At 35.5% G+C, this 14,001-nt stretch overlaps 11 non-coding genes across 11 annotated transcripts; all 11 read left to right on the top strand.

Moving 5' to 3' along the window:
- The first annotated feature begins 197 nt into the window (after nucleotides 1-197).
- TRNAQ-UUG (transfer RNA glutamine (anticodon UUG)) lies at nucleotides 198-269 on the top strand. The gene has a single exon. It is a non-coding gene; the product is annotated as a tRNA-Gln (tRNA).
- Nucleotides 270-1,978: 1,709 nt separating this feature from the next.
- On the top strand, nucleotides 1,979-2,050 carry TRNAQ-UUG (transfer RNA glutamine (anticodon UUG)). The gene has a single exon. It is a non-coding gene; the product is annotated as a tRNA-Gln (tRNA).
- A 1,710-nt stretch (nucleotides 2,051-3,760) lies between these two features.
- Nucleotides 3,761-3,832, top strand: TRNAQ-UUG (transfer RNA glutamine (anticodon UUG)). The gene has a single exon. It is a non-coding gene; the product is annotated as a tRNA-Gln (tRNA).
- Nucleotides 3,833-4,651: 819 nt separating this feature from the next.
- On the top strand, nucleotides 4,652-4,723 carry TRNAQ-UUG (transfer RNA glutamine (anticodon UUG)). The gene has a single exon. It is a non-coding gene; the product is annotated as a tRNA-Gln (tRNA).
- An 820-nt stretch (nucleotides 4,724-5,543) lies between these two features.
- TRNAQ-UUG (transfer RNA glutamine (anticodon UUG)) lies at nucleotides 5,544-5,615 on the top strand. Its single transcript has one exon. It is a non-coding gene; the product is annotated as a tRNA-Gln (tRNA).
- Nucleotides 5,616-6,434: 819 nt separating this feature from the next.
- Nucleotides 6,435-6,506, top strand: TRNAQ-UUG (transfer RNA glutamine (anticodon UUG)). The gene has a single exon. It is a non-coding gene; the product is annotated as a tRNA-Gln (tRNA).
- Nucleotides 6,507-8,216: 1,710 nt separating this feature from the next.
- Nucleotides 8,217-8,288, top strand: TRNAQ-UUG (transfer RNA glutamine (anticodon UUG)). The gene has a single exon. It is a non-coding gene; the product is annotated as a tRNA-Gln (tRNA).
- Nucleotides 8,289-9,107: 819 nt separating this feature from the next.
- TRNAQ-UUG (transfer RNA glutamine (anticodon UUG)) lies at nucleotides 9,108-9,179 on the top strand. Its single transcript has one exon. It is a non-coding gene; the product is annotated as a tRNA-Gln (tRNA).
- Nucleotides 9,180-9,999: 820 nt separating this feature from the next.
- TRNAQ-UUG (transfer RNA glutamine (anticodon UUG)) lies at nucleotides 10,000-10,071 on the top strand. Its single transcript has one exon. It is a non-coding gene; the product is annotated as a tRNA-Gln (tRNA).
- An 819-nt stretch (nucleotides 10,072-10,890) lies between these two features.
- On the top strand, nucleotides 10,891-10,962 carry TRNAQ-UUG (transfer RNA glutamine (anticodon UUG)). Its single transcript has one exon. It is a non-coding gene; the product is annotated as a tRNA-Gln (tRNA).
- Nucleotides 10,963-11,782: 820 nt separating this feature from the next.
- On the top strand, nucleotides 11,783-11,854 carry TRNAQ-UUG (transfer RNA glutamine (anticodon UUG)). Its single transcript has one exon. It is a non-coding gene; the product is annotated as a tRNA-Gln (tRNA).
- The last annotated feature ends 2,147 nt before the right edge of the window (nucleotides 11,855-14,001 follow it).

Below are 14,001 nucleotides of genomic sequence, written 5' to 3'. Positions count from 1 at the left end.
AAGTAAAAGCACATGGCCTATATGTGGATCAAACCCGTGACCTTGGCATGATTATCTCCACGCGCTAACCAACTGAGTGAACCAGCCATACATAAAAGCATCAGCAAACACAAAAATGCCAAATGTACCTAAAACAGGAGAACATTCAGTATTTCAAAGATCAGCTATATTGAGTAGAGGAAGATTCTATAATAAAGGGTTCTTTGGTGTAATGGTGAGCACTCTGGACTTTGAATCCAGTGATCCGAGTTCAAATCTCGGTGGGACCTAACTTTGTTCATTTTCCTTAAAGTTTAATTTTCAAAGTTTTATGATAGCTTATCTATATTGAAACTTTCTATAATCCCATCAACTTCAGTGCTTTCTTTACTCCAAACTAATTTTGAAACTGTTTCAAATCAGTTTTCAACTGGAGAGATGTTTGTCAAACATTTGGAAATAAGAAAAGTTGCAATAAGAATGCAGTAATCCATCACTTGTGCTATGGTTTTTAGATATTCTGGTTTTTAGAAGTTACTTCTTCAGTGTGCACTAATTAAAATAAAGGTCTGGTCTTCTTCTCTTCTTAAAACCTAGTCCCCAGTAGATTCAATCACCAAAAAAAGTCCTGATTGATTAAGTTGCCTTTGCATTTCTTAGATTTGCCATATTGCAATATTTGAGAAAAAGTTTTCTCTGTATGCCATATAGAGAAATGCTGCATCAGCCAAAGGATGACATTTTTGTTTATTCCTAACATGGATTTAAAAATTCTCTGTTTTGTATGTGTCTATGATGTTCTCTAGCAAGTTTCAAGGGCTGCTAACTCTAGCCAATGCCATGTGTTGATCCCAGTCTTCATGCACTTTGTCGCTGGATAAAATACTTTCTTGGCATTTCTTGTAGGACAACAAGAAAAAGCACATGGCCTATGTGGGGATCGAACCCGTAACCTTGGCATTATTAGCTCCACGCTCTAACCAACTGAGCAAACCGGCCATACATAAAAGCATCAGCAAACACAAAAATGCCAAATGTACCTAAAACAGGAGAACATTCAGTATTTCAAAATCAGCTATTTTGAGTAGAGGAAGATTATATAATAAAGGGTTCTATGGTGTAATGGTGAGCACTCTGGACTTTGAATCCAGTGATCCAAGTTCAACTCTCGGTGGGCCCTAACTTTGTCCATTTTCCTTAAAGTTTAATTTTCAAAGTTTTATGATAGCTTATCTATATTGAAACTTTCTATAATCCCATCAACTTCATTGCTTTCTTTACTCCAAACTAATTTTGAAACTGTTTCAAATCAGTTTTCAACTGGAGAGATGTTTGTCAAACATTTGGAAATAATACAATTTGCAAAAAGAATGCAGTAATCCATCACTTGTGCTATGGTTTTTAGATATTCTGGTTTTTAGAATTTACTTCTTCAGTGTGCACTAATTAGAGTAAAGGTCTGGTCTTCTTCTCTTCTTAAAACCTAGTCCCCAGTAGATTCAATCACCAAAAAAAGTCCTGATTGATTAAGTTGCCTTTGCATTTCTTAGATTTGCCATATTGCTATATTTGAGAAAAAGTTTTCTCTGTATGCCATATAGAGAAATGCTGCATCAGCCAAAGGATGACATTTTTGTTTATTCCTAACATGGATTTAAAAATTCTCTGTTTTGTATGTGTCTATGATGTTCTCTAGCAAGTTTCAAGGGCTGCTAACTCTAGCCAATGCCATGTGTTGATCCCACTCTTCATGCACTTTGTTGCTGGATAAAATCCTTTCTTGGCATTTCTTGTAGGACAACAAGTAAAAGCACATGGCCTATATGTGGATCAAACCCGTGACCTTGGCATGATTATCTCCACGCGCTAACCAACTGAGTGAACCAGCCATACATAAAAGCATCAGCAAACACAAAAATGCCAAATGTACCTAAAACAGGAGAACATTCAGTATTTCAAAGATCAGCTATATTGAGTAGAGGAAGATTCTATAATAAAGGGTTCTTTGGTGTAATGGTGAGCACTCTGGACTTTGAATCCAGTGATCCGAGTTCAAATCTCGGTGGGACCTAACTTTGTTCATTTTCCTTAAAGTTTAATTTTCAAAGTTTTATGATAGCTTATCTATATTGAAACTTTCTATAATCCCATCAACTTCAGTGCTTTCTTTACTCCAAACTAATTTTGAAACTGTTTCAAATCAGTTTTCAACTGGAGAGATGTTTGTCAAACATTTGGAAATAAGAAAAGTTGCAATAAGAATGCAGTAATCCATCACTTGTGCTATGGTTTTTAGATATTCTGGTTTTTAGAAGTTACTTCTTCAGTGTGCACTAATTAGAATAAAGGTCTGGTCTTCTTCTCTTCTTAAAACCTAGTCCCCAGTAGATTCAATCACCAAAAAAAGTCCTGATTGATTAAGTTGCCTTTGCATTTCTTAGATTTGCCATATTGCAATATTTGAGAAAAAGTTTTCTCTGTATGCCATATAGAGAAATGCTGCATCAGCCAAAGGATGACATTTTTGTTTATTCCTAACATGGATTTAAAAATTCTCTGTTTTGTATGTGTCTATGATGTTCTCTAGCAAGTTTCAAGGGCTGCTAACTCTAGCCAATGCCATGTGTTGATCCCAGTCTTCATGCACTTTGTTGCTGGATAAAATCCTTTCTTGGCATTTCTTGTAGGACAACAAGAAAAAGCACATGGCCTATGTGGGGATCGAACCCGTGACCTTGGCGTTATTAGCTCCACACTCTAACCAACTGAGCAAACCGGCCATACATAAAAGCATCCGCAAACACAAAAATGCCAAATGTACCTAAAACAGGAGAACATTCAGTATTTCAAAATCAGCTATATTGAGTAGAGGAAGACTCTATAATAAAGGGTTCTATGGTGTAATGGTGAGCACTCTGGACTTTGAATCCAGTGATCCGAGTGCAAAGCTTGGTGGGACCTAACTTTGTTCATTTTCCTTAAAGTTTAATTTTCAAAGTTTTATGATAGCTTATCTATATTGAAACTTTCTATAAATCCCATCAACTTCAGTGGTTTCTTTACTCCAAACTAATTTTGAAACTGTTTCAAATCAGTTTTCAACTGGAGAAATGATTGTCAAACATTTGGAAATAAGAAAATTTGCAATACGAGTGCAGTAATCCATCACTTGTGCTATGGTTTTTAGATATTCTGGTTTTTAGAAGTTACTTCTTCAGTGTGCACTAATTAGAGTAAAGGTCTGGTCTTCTTCTCTTCTTAAAACCTAGTCCCCAGTAGATTCAATCACCAAAAAAAGTCCTGATTGATTAAGTTGCCTTTGCATTTCTTAGATTTGCCATATTGCAATATTTGAGAAAAAGTTTTCTCTGTATGCCATATAGAGAAATGCTGCATCAGCCAAAGGATGACATTTTTGTTTATTCCTAACATGGATTTAAAAATTCTCTGTTTTGTATGTGTCTATGATGTTCTCTAGCAAGTTTCAAGGGCTGCTAACTCTAGCCAATGCCATGTGTTGATCCCACTCTTCATGCACTTTGTTGCTGGATAAAATCCTTTCTTGGCATTTCTTGTAGGATAACAAGAAAAAGCACATGGCTTATATGGGGATCAAACCCGTGACCTTGGCATTATTAGCTCCACGCTCTAACCAACTGAGTGAACCAGCCATACATAAAAGCATCAGCAAACACAAAAATGCAAAATTTACCTAAAACAGGAGAACATTCAGTATTTCAAAGATCAGCTATATTGAGTAGAGGAAGATTCTATAATAAAGGGTTCTATGGTGTAATGGTGAGCACTCTGGACTTTGACTCCAGTGATCCGAGTTCAAATCTCGGTGGGACCTAACTTTGTTCATTTTCCTTAAAGTTTAATTTTCAAAGTTTTATGATAGTTTATCTATATTGAAACTTTCTATAATCCCATCAACTTCAGTGCTTTCTTTAATCCAAACTAATTTTGAAAATGTTTCAAATCAGTTTTCAACTGGAGAGATGTTTGTCAAACATTTGGAAATAAGAAAAGTTGCAATAAGAATGCAGTAATCCATCACTTGTGCTATGGTTTTTAAATATTCTGGTTTTTAGAAGTTACTTCTTCAGTGTGCACTAATTAGAATAAAGGTCTGGTCTTCTTCTCTTCTTAAAACCTAGTCCCCAGTAGATTCAATCACCAAAAAAAGTCCTGATTGATTAAGTTGCCTTTGCATTTCTTAGATTTGCCATATTGCAATATTTGAGAAAAAGTTTTCTCTGTATGCCATATAGAGAAATGCTGCATCAGCCAAAGGATGACATTTTTGTTTATTCCTAACATGGATTTAAAAATTCTCTGTTTTGTATGTGTCTATGATGTTCTCTAGCAAGTTTCAAGGGCTGCTAACTCTAGCTAATGCCATGTGTTGATCCCAGTCTTCATGCACTTTGTCGCTGGATAAAATCCTTTCTTGGCATTTCTTGTAGGACAACAAGAAAAAGCACATGGCCTATGTGGGGATCGAACCCGTGACCTTGGCGTTATTAGCTCCACGCTCTAACCAACTGAGCAAACCAGCCATACATAAAAGCATCAGCAAACACAAAAATGCCAAATGTACCTAAAACAGGAGAACATTCAGTATTTCAAAGATCAGCTATATTGAGTAGAGGATGATTCTATAATAAAGGGTTCTATGGTGTAATGGTGAGCACTCTGGACTTTGAATCCAGTGATCCAAGTTCAAATCTTGGTGGGACTTAACTTTGTTCATTTTCCTTAAAGTTTAATTTTCAAAATTTTATGATAGCTTATCTATATTGAAACTTTCTATAACTCCCATCAACTTCAGTGGTTTCTTTACTCCAAAATAATTTTGAAACTGTTTCAAATCAGTTTTCAACTGGAGAGATGTTTGTCAAACATTTGGAAATAAGAAAAGTTGCAATAAGAATGCAGTAATCCATCACTTGTGCTATGGTTTTTAGATATTCTGGTTTTTAGAAGATACTTCTTCAGTGTGCACTAATTAGAGTAAAGGTCTGGTCTTCTTCTCTTCTTAAAACCTAGTCCCCAGTAGATTCAATCACCAAAAAAAGTCCTGATTGATTAAGTTGTCTTTGCATTTCTTAGATTTGCCATATTGCAATATTTGAGAAATAGTTTTCTCTGTATGCCATAGAGAGAAATGCTGCATCAGCCAATGGATGACATTTTTGTTTATTCCTAACATGGATTTAAAAATTCTCTGTTTTGTATGTGTTTATGATGTTCTCTAGCAAGTTTCAAGGGCTGCTAACTCTAGCCAATGCCATGTGTTGATCCCAGTCTTCATGCACTTTGTTGCTGGATAAAATCCTTTCTTGGCATTTCTTGTAGGACAACAAGAAAAAGCAAATGGCCTATATGTGGATCGAACCCGTGACCTTGGCGTTATTAGCCCCACGCTCTAACCAACTGAGCAAACCGGCCATACATAAAAGCATCAGCAAACACAAAAATGCCAAATGTACCTAAAACAGGAGAACATTCAGTATTTCAAAGATCAGCTATATTGAGTAGAGGAAGATTCTATAATAAAGGGTTCTATGGTGTAAAGGTGAGCACTCTGGACTTTGAATCCAGTGATCCGAGTTCAAATCTCGGTGGGACCTAACTTTGTTCATTTTCCTTTAAGTTTAATTTTCAAAGTTTTATGATAGCTTATCTATATTGAAACTTTCTATAATCCCATCAACTTCAGTGCTTTCTTTACTCCAAACTAATTTTGAAACTGTTTCAAATCAGTTTTCAACTGAAGAGATGTTTGTCAAACATTTGGAAATAATAAAATTTGCAAAAAGAATGCAGTAATCCATCACTTGTGCTATGGTTTTTAGATATTCTGGTTTTTAGAATTTACTTATTCAGTGTGCACTAATTAGAGTAAAGGTCTGGTCTTCTTCTCTTCTTAAAACCTAGTCCCCAGTAGATTCAATCACCAAAAAAAGTCCTGATTGATTAAGTTGCCTTTGCATTTCTTAGATTTGCCATATTGCTATATTTGAGAAAAAGTTTTCTCTGTATGCCATATAGAGAAATGCTGCATCAGCCAAAGGATGACATTTTTGTTTATTCCTAACATGGATTTAAAAATTCTCTGTTTTGTATGTGTCTATGATGTTCTCTAGCAAGTTTCAAGGGCTGCTAACTCTAGCCAATGCCATGTGTTGATCCCACTCTTCATGCACTTTGTTGCTGGATAAAATCCTTTCTTGGCATTTCTTGTAGGACAACAAGTAAAAGCACATGGCCTATATGTGGATCAAACCCGTGACCTTGGCATGATTATCTCCACGCGCTAACCAACTGAGTGAACCAGCCATACATAAAAGCATCAGCAAACACAAAAATGCCAAATGTACCTAAAACAGGAGAACATTCAGTATTTCAAAGATCAGCTATATTGAGTAGAGGAAGATTCTATAATAAAGGGTTCTTTGGTGTAATGGTGAGCACTCTGGACTTTGAATCCAGTGATCCGAGTTCAAATCTCGGTGGGACCTAACTTTGTTCATTTTCCTTAAAGTTTAATTTTCAAAGTTTTATGATAGCTTATCTATATTGAAACTTTCTATAATCCCATCAACTTCAGTGCTTTCTTTACTCCAAACTAATTTTGAAACTGTTTCAAATCAGTTTTCAACTGGAGAGATGTTTGTCAAACATTTGGAAATAAGAAAAGTTGCAATAAGAATGCAGTAATCCATCACTTGTGCTATGGTTTTTAGATATTCTGGTTTTTAGAAGTTACTTCTTCAGTGTGCACTAATTAGAATAAAGGTCTGGTCTTCTTCTCTTCTTAAAACCTAGTCCCCAGTAGATTCAATCACCAAAAAAAGTCCTGATTGATTAAGTTGCCTTTGCATTTCTTAGATTTGCCATATTGCAATATTTGAGAAAAAGTTTTCTCTGTATGCCATATAGAGAAATGCTGCATCAGCCAAAGGATGACATTTTTGTTTATTCCTAACATGGATTTAAAAATTCTCTGTTTTGTATGTGTCTATGATGTTCTCTAGCAAGTTTCAAGGGCTGCTAACTCTAGCCAATGCCATGTGTTGATCCCAGTCTTCATGCACTTTGTTGCTGGATAAAATCATTTCTTGGCATTTCTTGTAGGACAACAAGAAAAAGCACATGGCCTATGTGGGGATCGAACCCGTGACCTTGGCGTTATTAGCTCCACGCTCTAACCAACTGAGCAAACCGGCCATACATAAAAGCATCCGCAAACACAAAAATGCCAAATGTACCTAAAACAGGAGAACATTCAGTATTTCAAAATCAGCTATATTGAGTAGAGGAAGACTCTATAATAAAGGGTTCTATGGTGTAATGGTGAGCACTCTGGACTTTGAATCCAGTGATCCGAGTGCAAAGCTTGGTGGGACCTAACTTTGTTCATTTTCCTTAAAGTTTAATTTTCAAAGTTTTATGATAGCTTATCTATATTGAAACTTTCTATAAATCCCATCAACTTCAGTGGTTTCTTTACTCCAAACTAATTTTGAAACTGTTTCAAATCAGTTTTCAATTGGAGAAATGATTGTCAAACATTTGGAAATAAGAAAATTTGCAATACGAGTGCAGTAATCCATCACTTGTGCTATGGTTTTTAGATATTCTGGTTTTTAGAAGTTACTTCTTCAGTGTGCACTAATTAGAGTAAAGGTCTGGTCTTCTTCTCTTCTTAAAACCTAGTCCCCAGTAGATTCAATCACCAAAAAAAGTCCTGATTGATTAAGTTGCCTTTGCATTTCTTAGATTTGCCATATTGCAATATTTGAGAAAAAGTTTTCTCTGTATGCCATATAGAGAAATGCTGCATCAGCCAAAGGATGACATTTTTGTTTATTCCTAACATGGATTTAAAAATTCTCTGTTTTGTATGTGTCTATGATGTTCTCTAGCAAGTTTCAAGGGCTGCTAACTCTAGCCAATGCCATGTGTTGATCCCACTCTTCATGCACTTTGTTGCTGGATAAAATCCTTTCTTGGCATTTCTTGTAGGATAACAAGAAAAAGCACATGGCTTATATGGGGATCAAACCCATGACCTTGGCATTATTAGCTCCACGCTCTAACCAACTGAGTGAACCAGCCATACATAAAAGCATCAGCAAACACAAAAATGCAAAATTTACCTAAAACAGGAGAACATTCAGTATTTCAAAGATCAGCTATATTGAGTAGAGGAAGATTCTATAATAAAGGGTTCTATGGTGTAATGGTGAGCACTCTGGACTTTGACTCCAGTGATCCGAGTTCAAATCTCGGTGGGACCTAACTTTGTTCATTTTCCTTAAAGTTTAATTTTCAAAGTTTTATGATAGTTTATCTATATTGAAACTTTCTATAATCCCATCAACTTCAGTGCTTTCTTTACTCCAAACTAATTTTGAAAATGTTTCAAATCAGTTTTCAACTGGAGAGATGTTTGTCAAACATTTGGAAATAAGAAAAGTTGCAATAAGAATGCAGTAATCCATCACTTGTGCTATGGTTTTTAGATATTCTGGTTTTTAGAAGTTACTTCTTCAGTGTGCACTAATTAGAATAAAGGTCTGGTCTTCTTCTCTTCTTAAAACCTAGTCCCCAGTAGATTCAATCACCAAAAAAAGTCCTGATTGATTAAGTTGCCTTTGCATTTCTTAGATTTGCCATATTGCAATATTTGAGAAAAAGTTTTCTCTGTATGCCATATAGAGAAATGCTGCATCAGCCAAAGGATGACATTTTTGTTTATTCCTAACATGGATTTAAAAATTCTCTGTTTTGTATGTGTCTATGATGTTCTCTAGCAAGTTTCAAGGGCTGCTAACTCTAGCTAATGCCATGTGTTGATCCCAGTCTTCATGCACTTTGTCGCTGGATAAAATCCTTTCTTGGCATTTCTTGTAGGACAACAAGAAAAAGCACATGGCCTATGTGGGGATCGAACCCGTGACCTTGGCGTTATTAGCTCCACGCTCTAACCAACTGAGCAAACCAGCCATACTTAAAAGCATCAGCAAACACAAAAATGCCAAATGTACCTAAAACAGGAGAACATTCAGTATTTCAAAGATCAGCTATATTGAGTAGAGGATGATTCTATAATAAAGGGTTCTATGGTGTAATGGTGAGCACTCTGGACTTTGAATCCAGTGATCCAAGTTCAAATCTTGGTGGGACTTAACTTTGTTCATTTTCCTTAAAGTTTAATTTTCAAAATTTTATGATAGCTTATCTATATTGAAACTTTCTATAACTCCCATCAACTTCAGTGGTTTCTTTACTCCAAACTAATTTTGAAACTGTTTCAAATCAGTTTTCAACTGGAGAGATGTTTGTCAAACATTTGGAAATAAGAAAAGTTGCAATAAGAATGCAGTAATCCATCACTTGTGCTATGGTTTTTAGATATTCTGGTTTTTAGAAGATACTTCTTCAGTGTGCACTAATTAGAGTAAAGGTCTGGTCTTCTTCTCTTCTTAAAACCTAGTCCCCAGTAGATTCAATCACCAAAAAAAGTCCTGATTGATTAAGTTGTCTTTGCATTTCTTAGATTTGCCATATTGCAATATTTGAGAAAAAGTTTTCTCTGTATGCCATAGAGAGAAATGCTGCATCAGCCAATGGATGACATTTTTGTTTATTCCTAACATGGATTTAAAAATTCTCTGTTTTGTATGTGTTTATGATGTTCTCTAGCAAGTTTCAAGGGCTGCTAACTCTAGCCAATGCCATGTGTTGATCCCAGTCTTCATGCACTTTGTTGCTGGATAAAATCCTTTCTTGGCATTTCTTGTAGGACAACAAGAAAAAGCAAATGGCCTATATGTGGATCGAACCCGTGACCTTGGCGTTATTAGCCCCACGCTCTAACCAACTGAGCAAACCGGCCATACATAAAAGCATCAGCAAACACAAAAATGCCAAATGTACCTAAAACAGGAGAACATTCAGTATTTCAAAGATCAGCTATATTGAGTAGAGGAAGATTCTATAATAAAGGGTTCTATGGTGTAAAGGTGAGCACTCTGGACTTTGAATCCAGTGATCCGAGTTCAAATCTCGGTGGGACCTAACTTTGTTCATTTTCCTTTAAGTTTAATTTTCAAAGTTTTATGATAGCTTATCTATATTGAAACTTTCTATAATCCCATCAACTTCAGTGCTTTCTTTACTCCAAACTAATTTTGAAACTGTTTCAAATCAGTTTTCAACTGAAGAGATGTTTGTCAAACATTTGTAAATAATAAAATTTGCAAAAAGAATGCAGTAATCCATCACTTGTGCTATGGTTTTTAGATATTCTGGTTTTTAGAATTTACTTCTTCAGTGTGCACTAATTAGAGTAAAGGTCTGGTCTTCTTCTCTTCTTAAAACCTAGTCCCCAGTAGATTCAATCACCAAAAAAAGTCCTGATTGATTAAGTTGCCTTTGCATTTCTTAGATTTGCCATATTGCTATATTTGAGAAAATGTTTTCTCTGTATGCCATGTAGAGAAATACTGCATCAGCCAAAGGATGACATTTTTGTTTATTCCTAACATGGATTTAAAAATTCTCTGTTTTGTATGTGTCTATGATGTTCTCTAGCAAGTTTCAAGGGCTTCTAACTCTAGCCAATGCCATGTGTTGATCCCAGTCTTCATGCACTTTGTTGCTGGATAAAATCCTTTCTTGGCATTTCTTGTAGGACAACAAGTAAAAGCACATGGCCTATATGTGGATCAAACCCGTGACCTTGGCATTATTATCTCCACGCGCTAACCAACTGAGTGAACCAGCCATACATAAAAGCATCAGCAAACACAAAAATGCCAAATGTACCTAAAACAGGAGAACATTCAGTATTTCAAAGATCAGCTATATTGAGTAGAGGATGATTCTATAATAAAGGGTTCTATGGTGTAATGGTGAGCACTCTGGACTTTGAATCCAGTGATCCAAGTTCAAATCTCGGTGGGACTTAACTTTGTTCATTTTCCTTAAAGTTTAATTTTCAAAGTTTTATGATAGCTTATCTATATTGAAACTTTCTATAAATCCCATCAACTTCAGTGGTTTCTTTACTCCAAACTAATTTTGAAACTGTTTCAAATCAGTTTTCAACTGGAGAGATGTTTGTCAAACATTTGGAAATAAGAAAAGTTGCAATAAGAATGCAGTAATCCATCACTTGTGCTATGGTTTTTAGATATTCTGGTTTTTAGAAGTTACTTCTTCAGTGTGCACTAATTAGAGTAAAGGTCTGGTCTTCTTCTCTTCTTAAAACCTAGTCCCCAGTAGATTCAATCACCAAAAAAAGTCCTGATTGATTAAGTTGTCTTTGCATTTCTTAGATTTGCCATATTGCAATATTTGAGAAAAAGTTTTCTCTGTATGCCATAGAGAGAAATGCTGCATCAGCCAAAGGATGACATTTTTGTTTATTCCTAACATGGATTTAAAAATTCTCTGTTTTGTATGTGTCTATGATGTTCTCTAGCAAGTTTCAAGGGCTGCTAACTTTAGCCAATGCCTTGTATTGATCCCAGTCTTCATGCACTTTGTCGCTGGATAAAATCCCTTCTTGGCATTTCTTGTAGGACAACAAGAAAAAGCAAATGGCCTATATGTGGATCGAACCCGTGACCTTGGCGTTATTAGCTCCACGCTCTAACCAACTGAGCAAACCGGCCATACTTAAAAGCATCAGCAAACACAAAAATGCCAAATGTACCTAAAACAGGAGAACATTCAGTATTTCAAAGATCAGCTATATTGAGTAGAGGAAGATTCTATAATAAAGGGTTCTATGGTGTAATGGTGAGCACTCTGGACTTTGAATTCAGTGATCCAAGTTCAAATCTCGGTGGGACCTAACTTTGTTCATTTTCCTTTAAGTTTAATTTTCAAAGTTTTATGATAGCTTATCTATATTGAAACTTTCTATAATCCCATCAACTTCAGTGCTTTCTTTACTCCAAACTAATTTTGAAACTGTTTCAAATCAGTTTTCAACTGAAGAGATGTTTGTCAAACATTTGGAAATAATAAAATTTGCAAAAAGAATGCAGTAATCCATCACTTGTGCTATGGTTTTTAGATATTCTGGTTTTTAGAATTTACTTATTCAGTGTGCACTAATTAGAGTAAAGGTCTGGTCTTCTTCTCTTCTTAAAACCTAGTCCCCAGTAGATTCAATCACCAAAAAAAGTCCTGATTGATTAAGTTGCCTTTGCATTTCTTAGATTTGCCATATTGCAATATTTGAGAAAAAGTTTTCTCTGTATGCCATATAGAGAAATGCTGCATCAGCCAAAGGATGACATTTTTGTTTATTCCTAACATGGATTTAAAAATTCTCTGTTTTGTATGTGTCTATGATGTTCTCTAGCAAGTTTCAAGGGCTGCTAACTCTAGCCAATGCCATGTGTTGATCCCAGTCTTCATGCACTTTGTCGCTGGATAAAATACTTTCTTGGCATTTCTTGTAGGACAACAAGAAAAAGCACATGGCCTATGTGGGGATCGAACCCATGACCTTGGCATTATTAGCTCCACGCTCTAACCAACTGAGCAAACCGGCCATACATAAAAGCATCAGCAAACACAAAAATGCCAAATGTACCTAAAACAGGAGAACATTCAGTATTTCAAAATCAGCTATTTTGAGTAGAGGAAGACTCTATAATAAAGGGTTCTATGGTGTAATGGTGAGCACTCTGGACTTTGAATCCAGTGATCCGAGTGCAAAGCTTGGTGGGACCTAACTTTGTTCATTTTCCTTAAAGTTTAATTTTCAAAGTTTTATGATAGCTTATCTATATTGAAACTTTCTATAAATCAAATCAACTTCAGTGGTTTCTTTACTCCAAACTAATTTTGAAACTGTTTCAAATCAGTTTTCAACTGGAGAAATGATTGTCAAACATTTGGAAATAAGAAAATTTGCAATACGAGTGCAGTAATCCATCACTTGTGCTATGGTTTTTAGATATTCTGGTTTTTAGAATTTACTTCTTCAGTGTGCACTAATTAGAGTAAATGTCTGGTCTTCTTCTCTTCTTAAAACCTAGTCCCCAGTAGATTCAATCACCAAAAAAAGTCCTGATTCATTAAGTTGCCTTTGCATTTCTTAGATTTGCCATATTGCTATATTTGAGAAAAAGTTTTCTCTGTATGCCATATAGAGAAATGCTGCATCAGCCAAAGGATGACATTTTTGTTTATTCCTAACATGGATTTTAAAATTCTCTGTTTTGTATGTGTCTATGATGTTCTCTAGCAAGTTTCAAGGGCTGCTAACTTTAGCCAATGCCTTGTATTGATCCCAGTCTTCATGCACTTTGTCGCTGGATAAAATCCCTTCTTGGCATTTCTTGTAGGACAACAAGAAAAAGCAAATGGCCTATATGTGGATGGAACCCGTGACCTTGGTGTTATTAGTTCCACGCTCTAACCAACTGAGCAAACCAGCCATACATAAAAGCATCAGCAAACACAAAAATGCCAAATGTACCTAAAACAGTAGAACATTCAGTATTACAAAGATCAGCTATATTGAGTAGAGGAAGATTATATAATAAAGGGTTCTATGGTGTAATGGTGAGCACTCTGGACTTTGAATCCAGTGATCCAAGTTCAACTCTCGGTGGGCCCTAACTTTGTCCATTTTCCTTAAAGTTTAATTTTCAAAGTTTTATGATAGCTTATCTATATTGAAACTTTCTATAATCCCATCAACTTCATTGCTTTCTTTACTCCAAACTAATTTTGAAACTGTTTCAAATCAGTTTTCAACTGGAGAGATGTTTGTCAAACATTTGGAAATAAGAAAATTTGCAAAAAGAATGCAGTAATCCATCACTTGTGCTATGGTTTTTAGATATTCTGGTTTTTAGAAGTTACTTCTTCAGTGTGCACTAATTAGAGTAAAGGTCTGGTCTTCTTCTCTTCTTAAAACCTAGTCCCCAGTAGATTCAATCACCAAAAAAAGTCCTGATTGATTAAGTTGCCTTTGCATTT

This window comes from Taudactylus pleione, unplaced genomic scaffold (genome assembly GCF_031769625.1).
Source record: "Taudactylus pleione unplaced genomic scaffold, aTauple2 ptg000085l, whole genome shotgun sequence".
Lineage (NCBI taxonomy): Eukaryota > Metazoa > Chordata > Amphibia > Anura > Myobatrachidae > Taudactylus > Taudactylus pleione.
The sequence above is the reverse complement of the archived record's forward strand: the minus strand, read 5'-3'. Positions and strand labels throughout refer to the sequence as shown.